Source organism: Schistocerca gregaria, chromosome 8 (assembly GCF_023897955.1).
Source record: "Schistocerca gregaria isolate iqSchGreg1 chromosome 8, iqSchGreg1.2, whole genome shotgun sequence".
NCBI classification, from domain to species: domain Eukaryota; kingdom Metazoa; phylum Arthropoda; class Insecta; order Orthoptera; family Acrididae; genus Schistocerca; species Schistocerca gregaria.
This window is the reverse complement of record NC_064927.1, coordinates 147,821,898-147,834,197: the sequence shown is the minus strand read 5'-3', so window position 1 is coordinate 147,834,197 and position 12,300 is coordinate 147,821,898. Positions and strand designations below refer to the sequence as shown.

General features: G+C 43.0%; 1 pseudogene; it reads left to right on the top strand.

Annotated features, from left to right (window-relative positions):
• Positions 1-5,958: 5,958 nt before the first annotated feature.
• LOC126285579 (5S ribosomal RNA) lies at positions 5,959-6,076 on the top strand (annotated as a pseudogene).
• The last annotated feature ends 6,224 nt before the right edge of the window (positions 6,077-12,300 follow it).

The following is a 12,300-nucleotide window of genomic DNA, read 5'->3' as shown; positions in this document are numbered from 1 at the left end:
TTTGTCAACGTAGAAAAAGTTGTCGACTGTGTAAACTGGTAAATTATCAAGAAAACGGGAGTTATTTGCAGAGAAGGACCTTTGATATGGTACATTATGTACAGGAAACAAGAGGGAACAATAGGACTGGAATGTGAAGAACAAAGTGCTTGGTTTATAAAAGCTGTATGTTGCTGTTCCTGTCTTTCACCTCCAGTGTTAACAGATGGCAGCAGCAACAACGAAAATAAAAGACAGATTGAGGAATGGGATTAAAATGCAGCGTGATAGGGTATCAGCGTTAAGATTTACTAGTTATGTAGCTACACACAGTAAAAGTGAAGAATTGCTGCACTTGTCGGTAAGAATGAGCAGCCTAGTGAATACAGAACGTGGGTTGCGAGTAAACGAAAGAAAGACAAAAGCAGTGAGGAACAGGAAAAATGAGATACGTTATAAATTTAAAATCATAACTAGTGACCCCCCTTGGAGAATGGGTAGCCGTTGGTGGGGAGACTTGTGTGCCTCAACGATACAGATAGCCGTACCATAGGTGCAACCACAACGGAGGGGTATCTGTTGAGAGGCCAGACAAACGTGTGGTTCCTGAAGAGGGGCAGCAGCCTTTTCAGTAGTTGCAAGGGCAACAGTCTGGACGATTGACTGATCTGGCCTTGTAATATTAACCAAAACGGTCTTGCTGTGCTGGTACTGCGAACGGCTGAAAGCAAGGGGAAACTACAGCCGTAATTATTCCCGAGGGCATGCAGCTTTACTGTATGATTAAATGATGATGGTGTCCTCTTGGGTAAAATATTCTGGACGAAAAATAGTCCCCCATTCGGATCTCCGGGCGGGGACTACTCAAGAGGACGTCGTTATCAAGAGAAAGAAAACTCGCGTTCTACGGATCGGAGCGTGGAATGTCAAATCCCTTAATCGGGCAGGTCGGTCAGAAAATTTAGAAAGGGAAATGGACAGGTTAAAGTTAGATATAGTGGGAATTAGTGAAGTTCGGTGGCAGGAGGAACAAGACTTCTGGTCAGGTGACTACAGGGTTATAAACACAAAATCAAATAGGGGTAATGCAGGAGTATGTTTAATAATGAATAGGAAAATAGGAATGCGGGTAAGCTACTACAAACAGCATAGTGAACGCATTATTGTGGCCAAGATAGATACGAAGCCCACACCTACTACAGTAGTACAAGTTTATATGCCAACTAGCTCTGCAGATGACGAAGAAATTGAAGAAATGTATGATGAAATAAAAGAAATTATTCAGGTAGAGAAGGGAGGCGAAAATTTAATAGTCATGGCTGACTGGAATTCAACAGTAGGAAAAGGGAGAGAAGGAAACGTAGCAGGTGGATATGGATTGGGGCTAAGAAATGAAAGAGGAAGCCGTCTGGTAGAATTTTGCACAGAGCACAACTTAGTCATAGCTAACACTTGGTTTAAGAATCATGAAAGAAGGTTGTATACATGGAAGAACCCTGGAGATACTAAAAGGTATCAGATAGATTATATAATAGTAAGACAGAGATTTAGGAACCAGGTTTTAAATCGTAAGACATTTCCAGGGGCAGATGTTGACTCTGACCACAATCTATTGGTTATGACCTGTAGATTAAAACTGAAGAAACTGCAAAAAAAGTGGGAAATTAAGGAGTGGGACCTGGATAAACTGAAAGAACCAGAGGTTGTAGAGAGTTTCAGGGAGAGCATAAGAGAACAATTGACAGGAATGGGGGAAAGAAATACAGTAGATGGAGAAAGGGTAGCTTTGAGGAATGAATTAGTGAAAGCAGCAGAGGATCAAGTAGGTAAAAAGACGAGGGCTAGTAGAAATCCTTTGGGTAACAGAACAAAATTGAATTTATTTGATGAAAGGAGAAAATATAAAAATGCAGTAAAAGAAGCAGGCACAGAGGAATACAAACGTCTGAAAAATGAAATCGTCAGGAAGTGCAAAATGGCTAAGCAGAGATGGCTAGAGGACAAATGTAAGAATGTAGAAGCTTATCTCACTAGGGGTAAGATAGATACTGCCTACAGGAAAATTAAAGAGACATTTGGAGAAAAGGGAGCCACTTGTATGAATATCAAGAGTACAGATGGAAAACCAGTTCTAATCATAGAAGGGAAAGCAGAAAGGTGGAAGGAGTATATAGAGGGTCTCTACAAGGGCGATGTACTTGAGGACAATATTATGGAAATGGAAGAGGATGTAGATGAAGGTGAAATGGGAGATATGATACTGCGTGAAGAGTTTGACAGAGCACTGAAAGTCCTGAGTCGAAACAAGACCCCGGAGTAGACAACATGCCATTAGAACTACTGACGGCCTTGGGAGAGCCAGTCCTGACAAAACTCTACCATCTGGTGAGCAAGATGTCTGAGACAGGCGGAATACCCTCAGACTTCAAGAAGAATATAATAATTCCAATTCCAAAGAAAGCAGGTGTTGACAGGTGTGAAAATTACCGAACTATCAGTTTAATAAGTCTCGGCTGCAAAATACTAACGCGAATTCTTTACGGACGAATGGAAAAAGTAGTAGAAGCCGACCTCGGGTAAGATCAGTTTGGATTCCGTAGAAATATTGGTACACGTTAGGCAATACTGACCCTACGACTTATCTTAGAAGAAAGATTAAGGAAACGCAAACCTACGTTTCTTGCATTTTTAGACGTAGAGAAAGCTCATGACAATGTTGACTGTAATACTCTCATTCAAATTCTGAAGGTGGCAGGAGTAAAATACAGGGAGCGAAAGGCTATTTACAATTTGTACAGAAACCAGATGGCAGTTATAAGAGTTGAGGGGCATGAAAGGGAAGCAGCGGTTGGGAAAATAGTGAGACAGGGTTGTAGCCTCTCCCCGATGTATTCAATCTGTATATTGAACAAGCAGTAAACGAAACAAAAGAAAAATTTGGAGTAGGTATTAAAATCCATGGAGAAGAAATAAAAACTTTGAGGTTCGCCGATGACATTGTCATTCTGTCAGAGACAGCAAGGGACTTGGAAGAGCAGTTGAATGGAATGGACAGTGTCTTGAGAGGAGTATATAAGATGAACATTAACAAAAGCAAATCAAGGATAATGGAATGTAGTCGAATTAAGTCGGGTGCTGCTGAGGGAATTAGATTAGGAAATGAGACACTGAAAGTAGTAAAGGAGTTTTGCATTTTGGATAGCAAAATAACTTATAATGATGGAAGTAGAGAGGATATCAAATGTAGACTGGCAATGGGAAGGAAAGCCTTTCTGAAGAAGAGAAATTTGTTAACATCGAGTATAGATTTAAGTGTCAGGAAGTCATTTCTGAAAGTATTTGTTTGGAGTGTAGCCATGTATGGAAGTGAAACATGGACGATAAATAGTTTGGACAGGAAGAGAATAGAAGCTTTCGAAATGTTGTGCTACAGAAGAATGCTGAAGATTAGATGGGTAGATCACATAACTAATGAGGAAGTATTGAATAGGATTGGGGAGAAGAAAAGTTTGTGGCACAGCTTGACAAGAAGAAGGGATCGGTTGGTAGGACATGTTCTGAGGCATCAAGGGATCACCAATTTAATATTGGAGGGCAGCGTGGAGGGTAAAAATCGTAGAGGGAGACCAAGAGATGAATACACTAAGCAGATTCAGAAGGATGTAGGTTGCAGTAGGTACTGGGAGATGAAGCAGCTTGCACAGGATAGAGTAGCATGGAGAGCTGCATCAAACCAGTCTGAAGACCACAACAACAAGAACAACTGGTGACCGTGACGTAGGCGAAGTCAAGGAATTCTGTTACCTCGAAAGCGAAATATCTCATGGAGGACATAAAAAGGTGACAAGCACAATCAGTTTTGGAATTCTTGGCAAAAGTTGTCTACTAGTACGAAACATCGAGGAATAAATTATTGAGAATTTTTGTTTTGAGTCATAATGTCATCGAAGTGAATCACGGACTGCGGGGAAACCAGAAAAGAAGAGAATCACAGTGTCTGCGATCCCCTGCTTTTGGAGACTGTTGAAAATTAGGTGCACTTACGCTAATACACTTTAACTGTCGGAAATAGCCCTCGTAATCACAGGCGAATTAAATGAAGGGAACTCGCCCCAGTTTGCAGACGAGATAATTGTCGACAGTACGCCAGGGTTTCAGGTTTATTTCTGATCCAGTACCCGACCATGCAGTCGGAAACATTCCTACCAGCAGAAAGGTCGCAACACCAATGAGAAAAATATTTGGAGTCAATAAAAACAGAAATATATTCCGAAATTAGAATAGGGAAGTATAATATAAAGCCAAGGGCAGCGTTCTATGACGACAAAGAGGACAAACGAAAGGACGTGTTGGCGTAGAAAGGGGGGGGGGGGGCGACATCGACGAATCCTACCGCATAGCTGGCGCCGCTTCTCTGCAGTCGTATCACGAACTACTCGTGATCACCAAGCGGACGAATCGGCGATCGACGTCGGGCGACACTGCTAAGCTCCGTTCAAAGACATGGACAGTTAACTGTACTGCTGCAAGGCGGATAACGCGTATAGCGAGTCGCAGTCGTGAAAGGTGGCGGAGCGGCACCTGCGTGTCGCTCTCTGAAGATCTGACAGAATCTGGGAGACGTGGCGGCGACCTGACCTTGAAGTCTGACTGGCGCGGCACTCTGGTAAGCTTACGACTTCAGAAGCCAGCGCTGGTGCCAAACTCGTGGGAGGGAGAGCAACTGGTACTTGCCTGCTGGGACGTAGAAACTGCCCATTTCCTTTTTGGATCAAAGGTTCAACACCCTGACAAAGTCTCAGTCGTCGGAAAAGCGAGATTTTCTGCTTTCATATGCATCCTTAGAAAAAGAACATGTTTCTCTCAGACTTGAATCATTTTAACAGTGGACGCCATCTTGAATAAATGACGTCAGCCGAAGTCTCCTTCCAGATTTCGGTGCGTCAGTATGAATGATTATTATAGAATTATTATTATGAAACTTTTCATTCTCCTCCTACTACTTTAATGGTTTAAATCACGAATGAATTTTTAAGCCCAAAGGGCTATTGGGAAAAAAAAGATCCGATCTGGTGCGAAATGGAATCCATAGTGAAAATCTAATGAAGCATTGAAGAGATGAGTTGGGCAGTGTCTCTAGTATGCCCGTCAAAAGCGTCACGTCGCTCTTCTTGGTTCTGAACTCTCAGTGAGCACATGGAGATGCCTAGAAAATAGTATCTCTCGCCAAATATGAGGGCTTGTGAGAGATTTCACCTGATGTCATGCAGCCCACATAACACAACTGTCACGGGTTTCCTTCTTAATGACAATTTTCTCGACCGCAATCTGCAGGAGCACTGAAGATGTTCCTGCAGCGTTTTCAGTGGGATGTGTTTGATCACCCACAATATAGCCTGTAATTGGTCCCCCTTAATTTCGTCTCTGCACACACGAACCGCCGCTTATGGAGGCAACGTTTTGTCACAGACAACAAGCTGCAGATGAGCGTAGAGAACTGACTGCCTTCTGTGACGAGGGTACTGAAAAGTTGGTACAACGCTATGACAAATGTCTAAGCCGGACCGCCCACTATGTAGAGAAGTAGCTGGAAGGTGTAGATAACTGTTTCAAATTAAAGTTTTCTGATTTTCACTGTGGTTTCCATTTTGCGATGGATCGGCCTTTGTTTTCGCGAATAGCCCTCGTAATATTGAAGCTCAAATTATGAACACGCTGACGGGTTGTTCTCCATCAGTGGGTCTTGAATCTGTCATCTAAGTTATTACTTTTTCACTTCTGCTCCACTCTTATTTTGTTTTCTGTCTTGTGCGCGCACCCGCTTGCACCTCACAGCACGTGGTGATCTTGGGAGGGTTCGTAACACGTACCTACAAGTACAAACTGAGTAAATGAGGAATGAAGAGATTCTCCACAGGACGGGCGAAGAAAGTAACACATGCATCAGTCAGTAATTTCCATGGTACTAGAGGGAGCCGTGCCAACAGCCTTGCCGCAGTGGTAACACCGGTTCCCGTCAGATCACCGAAGTTAAGTGCTCTCGGACTGGGCTGGCACTTGGATGGGTGACCATCCGGTCTGTCGAGCGCTGTTGGCAAGCGGGGTGCACTCAGCCCTTGTGAGGAAAACTGAGGAGCTACTTGATTGAGAAGTAGCGGCTCCGGTCTCGGAAACTGACATACGGTCGGGAGAGCGGTGTTCTGATTACGTTAGGCTCCATGTCCGCATCCAGTGACGCTTGTGGGCTGACGATGACACGGCGGCCGGTCGGTACCTTTCTGCCTTCGAAGGCTGCTTCGGACTGTGAGAGAGGGGGGGGGGGCATCCATAGTGGGTGGACACTGTAAGGGAAGACAGGGTCTGGAATGTATAGAACAAATATGTGACAAAGAAACAGGAAGGCTATAGTCGAGCGGCGTAGGTAGCGTTAGGCTCAGAAACATGGAAATACGTGTCTGAACAGCTCATGAAGGTCGCAGAAAAAACGTCCGATGAACATCTTGCACTCATCGCTGAACAAAAATCGACGCTATTGATCCAGGATACATTGCAGATGATCCTTCCCGCCCACCTTCTTCGCAGATCACGGAGTAGGAGCATTTGTGCTGTCGTTGCTAATTGACATCTAACGACAAATTAATCGTATCAAGGCGGTTGCTCGCTGTCTGCGTCGACACAGTCCGACCTGTTGCCTCAAAAGGCAGAGCGCAGCTTTGTTACATTTTACTTGCCGGCACATAAGATTCCATACTTCGCAGATAGCGAATATCAGCTAGTATTTCTCACGACGGTTGATCACTACGAGAAAAATCTTTTTCGTTTTGTGTGGCAGGACGGTGACGTCACAGAAGTGTACACCAAATCGGCGGAGTTTGCCAGTGCTGCCAAACCATCTTACTGCAAAATGCCAATGCGTGCACAGTCAGTGCTTACTGTTTCACTGACGAGAAGAACGTGGCTAGTACCATAACCTGATATTCCAGGAGCTTCGCTCAGTGGAAGAGGGGCCAAAATAAGCGAACATGTGTCTCGGCTTATCTGTAGATAATTGTCCGTTTCTGAGAAAAGGACTGTCAAATTTGTGAGGGATAAGTTGGGCGCAACTGGTAGTGTAGTGGCTAGCACCGTCGTCTGTCACTTTTGCGTCCCCTGTTCAAACCCAGATTATTGTTTTTATTTATTTTATTCTTTTCATTAATCTACTCATGTCCGTAGAAGTTTACTACATGAACGTTTCGTATCAAGTTAGGGGATAAAAAGGTGTTACACTGCTTGCAAAATTACAACTGTGTTTCACAATAATTGGTTCAAATGGCTCCAAGCACTATGGGACTTAACATCTGAGGTCATCAGTCCCCTAGACTTAGAACTACTTAAACCTAACTAACCTAAGGACATTACACACATCCATGCTCGAGGCAGGATTCGAACCTGCGATCGTAGCAGCAGCGTGGTTCCGGACAGAAGCTCTTAGAATCGCTCGGACACAGCGGCCGGCACACAATAATTGTTAATATATTTGTAGATAATGTATAAGTACATGGTATTTTCAGGGGTTACAATCTCTTTAAATTCTCGTATTTTGTCATTTCTTTCCTATGTCAGTTCTTAGTTCTTATATTTTATTCTCATGTTTATTCTTCAGGAAGATTTGGTGCACTCCCATTGATGATGCCAATCGTACAAACATTCGAAACATAGAGATTCCGAACACCTGGAGCATCCCACGGGATTACTTTCGTCACAGTGACTATTCTTCGTATAAATATCGCTCGCAAAAGACACGTCGTGAAGACTACTGGCAATAATTTCGCGGCAAACTACGCACAACCGACCGCTTTTCCGAAAAATGGCAAGTGCAACATTTTGAATCAATATACACTACAGCAATTTCACGGAAAACAATTTAATGTAATTTTTCCATTCTTTTATCTCTTTTTTTGTTTTATTTTTACTCATTAACTGGACATACATATATCAGACTAATAAGCACAACGTTATTTCAACCTACACTGAAAAACGTTCGTGTTGTAATCTTCTACATATGGGTAGATAAATGGAAAACAAAATTAAAATAATAATTGCGTTTCGAACTCGGCACGGCAAAAGTGTTAAGCTGTGACGCTACTCACTCCGCGTGGAGTGGCCGCGCGGTTAGAGGCGCCACGTCACTAATCTTGCGGCCCCTCCTGCCGGAGGTTCGAGTCCTCCCTCGGGCATGGGTGTGAGTGTTGTCCTTAGCGTTCAGTTAGTTTAAGTAGTGTGTAAGTCTGGGGACCAATGACCTCAGCAGTTTGGTCCCTTAGGAATTCACACACATTTGAACGCTAGTCACTATGAGGCTGCTTTGGTTGAACTTTTTACTCGCTAAAAGGTAGATAAATTCTCTCCAAAACTTTGACCGTCGTTTCCTCAGAAATAGTGGAATACCTACGAAGAAGCCGATGCACGTGTTTGCCTATTCCCCCGTCTCCACTGAGTATGGGAAATCTGATTATGGCACTTGTCGTGTTCTCCTCGTGAGCTGTGCACAGGAGGAGCAATGTTAATCTCGCACAGTATCCTCTACTGGACTGCTCTAAAAATGCGGTTTACAACCATTACACGAGTGGTTGCACACAGCGACATTCTATGGTGAAAAGAGTATTAAAAATAATTTCTTTGTATATAAAACCAAAACAGAAACTATAAAGGTGATACAAAACGTGTCTTGAGTAAAGAGATACCTGACGATCACGACATATACCAAGCATCTCTCCTAAGACCCGTCAGGCGTATTTTCTGTGGTGTTTCAGCAGTTTTCTTTTTGCATTGTGTAGCTGGAGTCAGCCCCAACAAAAAAAAATGGCTCCGAGCACTATGGGACTTCACATTTATGGTCATCATTCCCCTAGAACGTAGAACTACTTACACCTAACTAACCTAAGGACGTCACACACACCCAGTCATCACGAGGCAGAGAAAATCCCTGACCCCGCCGGGCAGCCCCAACAATCACGGTTCTTCGCTTCTTTCATGCGAAGTCCAGTGTCGGCTAAAAACATTGCTTTGATTCCCAATTCTAAAAAGTTACTTTTCCATAGGAATTTTACGTCCCCATTCGATAGAGCTCTGGCAGATTAGTCTACTGCGCTATTCGCTTTATCGATGTGTGTCTGCAGGGACGGTGAAACAGGAACAATAAACAGCGATCCAGCGGTGACTGTTAGCGCAACATCCTTAACGGCACCAGTCAGCACGGGCCAGGCCAGGGCAGAGCTCTGACTGCTTCAGTAATGGCTATTCTTCGAGTTTTACTGTCATTGCTTATACATACCGACTAAAAATATTACGTACTAGGCTAATCTGCGATCTCTGTACCGAATGGGCACTTAAAATTGTGGTTTAAAGATTGTTTTTTTGCGAACTGAAGCAGCCCGACTCTTTCCGTCGACAGTGAGCGTTGCACGAGAGACATGATGAGCACTATGAGTATGGTTTGACATCACCTACGTAATGCAAAAACGAAACCGCAGATATCTGCTGAAACACCAGAAACAATGCGCCTGACGACTTTTAGGATAGACACCTAGTAAACAGGCTGTTTAAAAAGAGGCCTTACGTGTTCGTGCAGGAGATAGTATTGGTCAAATGGTTGAACTGGCTCTGAGCACTATGGGACATACCATCTGAGGTCATCAGTCAGTATTTGTCAAAACTAGAAGAAAAGTGCCTATAATAATATGTTCGGAAACCCATACGTGTTGAGATACAGCCCATTTTAGTAGTGAAGAGTAGTCCGCCACTACAATAACGCACGTTTGGCAGAGGCAGTTCCTCGAGCAGTCATGGAGGGGATACATCAGGATCGCTTGCATGAGATTCCTCAGCGACAGACTCACAGGACCATATAATTTACCAAAACGATTAACCGGGGCTGTCTATGAATGATTTTTGTGCGATGAAGTACCAAAGGTTCAGGAGAACGTTACTCTTGTAAAAGGACAACGAATGTGGTTTATGCCACACAGGGCATCATTCTTTTCTACGTATTGTGCGACAATAGCTCACCGTAACGTTTTGGGGCCGATGGGGTGGCCGAGGAGATCCTATAGCGTGGCCTCCCCATTCTCCGGATCTGAACCCATAGTAATTCTTTGTGGTGACATTTAAAGGCATTGAGCATTGGTGTATGCCCAACCAACTCGCCCTGTTACCGTATGTGTCAAAGCGCCGTCTGTGGAAGGGGGAAGTGCACCGCTTTCGGATCGAATCCACCTGGCGGTTACCGACGAGGGATGGTTTAGCGGTCAGCATGGAATGCTGCTTTTAGGCGGTTTCCCACTTAGCACTAAGTGAGTACCGGACTGGTTCCCGAGTTCCACCTCAGTTACACGATTCGCAAACATTTAGAATACTTTCGTTGACTTTATTTTGAATAACACAACACGCTGACTGATGGATACTCATATTCCGTCGTGTTGGGTAATTGGGCGGCGACAGGAAAGGCATCTGGTCACCCTTTAAATTGTCCTTGAGAAATCCGTAATCAACCATGACAACCCCCGCGCCAGTGCGCGACAGAGGCATAAGAAAAATGAAAAGGTGCATACCCAACTAGCAGGTAATGGGCAAACGTTACAGGAGCGTGTGACTAATTCATGTGACGCTGACTAATTCATCTGACGCACTGCAAGTGTAGCAAGGCGTATTCGACAGAGTGTGTGATTCATTGTGAAAAGGGCTGAGAGATGTGTGGCGGTGCGTCGTAAGCACCTGCAGCACTGCCTATAGTGTTTGGCTACAAATGATAGATAGGAATGAGAGGTAAGTTGGTCCATATCTCAACAGGTTTGCGTTTCTAGGCATATGAGGATTCTTCTTCTAGTTTTGACCAATACTACCTCCTGCAGGAATGCGTGACACTTAATCTGAGTAACCTGTACATAAAACACTGTCTTTATCATACACAAAATCTACAGATTACCGTAAGTCCTGTTTGCTTCCTGACTATTGTCTATTTTTCCTCAATAAATAGGCCGGAGTTTGCTTTCCACAATATTTTTTATGCATTTTCTTCGCATGTTTCCATGGTAGTGATAATCACCGTATTTCTGGGTACAGGGCAACATAAAAAACCAATAGAAACGAAGAATAGCTACCCAAAGATAAATAAACGGAAACAAAGGGAGGCAACCACCGACCGAACCAGTTATATGGAGGGTTGCCTCATTTATACAGTAGTAGCACTGTATGGTCTGCACAGATTATTTTGTTTAATAGAATTTTTGTGTTGGTCAGAAAGTGCAATATCTTCTGAACTTTTCACACTAATTAAGGCCATAGAAGCATGGTGAGTCCTGCCATTTGAGTTCTTGCGGCGATGTTTCCATAAAAACTTTCATCGCCGAACACATGTTTCTTTAGAAGTCAAATACAATTTTCATAGATTTAGCTTTAAATATGTTTTAATACAACGAGATATTTTCATGAAAGCTCCCCTTAGGGACTCAATTTCCAAAAGACACTGAAATACGTAATTTTCTTCCAACTGAGAAGCCAAATACAAATTTCTTAGATTTAGCTTTAAAAATGTATTTATAATTAAATATTTTCACAAAAATTTCCATTTCCTATTTCACCCTCTCAGGTGTTGAATTTTCAAAAACAAAACAACACGTTTTTCTTGTTCATAACCATTAAGGCAAATATCAGTTCTGATAGATGTAGGTTTAAAAATTCATTGATAATTACTAATTCTTTGATAATTCCTTATTATAAAAAGACTTTCACCTACTGTTTCACTGTCATAGGGGTTAAATTACAAAAATGCTGACACATTTATTTATTTATTTATCTCCGAGAAACCAAAGACCATTTTCAGTAGTTCCAGCGGTTCAGATTTGCCTCAATAGCGACATGTTTTCAAAAAAAAAGTTTCTTCCTGTATTTCAACCTGTTAGCGGTGGAATTGTAAAAAATATCCCTTCTTAAACGATGCCAACAGTATAGATCAACACCGTCTCCATATTTCAAGTTCCTCTCCAGCCCAGGCGATGGTGAATCAGCCAGTCAGTCGGGACATATCATTTTATGTAAAAGGTTTTTCCCCAAGAGTCGTCGGGCGCATTTTCTATGATGTTTCAACAGATATTTGCAATTTCGTTTTTGCATTATGTAGCTGGAATCTTCTCAAACAAATGGTACTCACCACGTCTCTCATGCAAAGCCTAGTGTCGAACGAAAGCGTCGATTAGTTTCCCATTACAAACAAAATGATTGTTAATGTGGAATTTTACGTGCCCATTTGACAGAACGGTCCTGAATTAGACTAGCGCGATA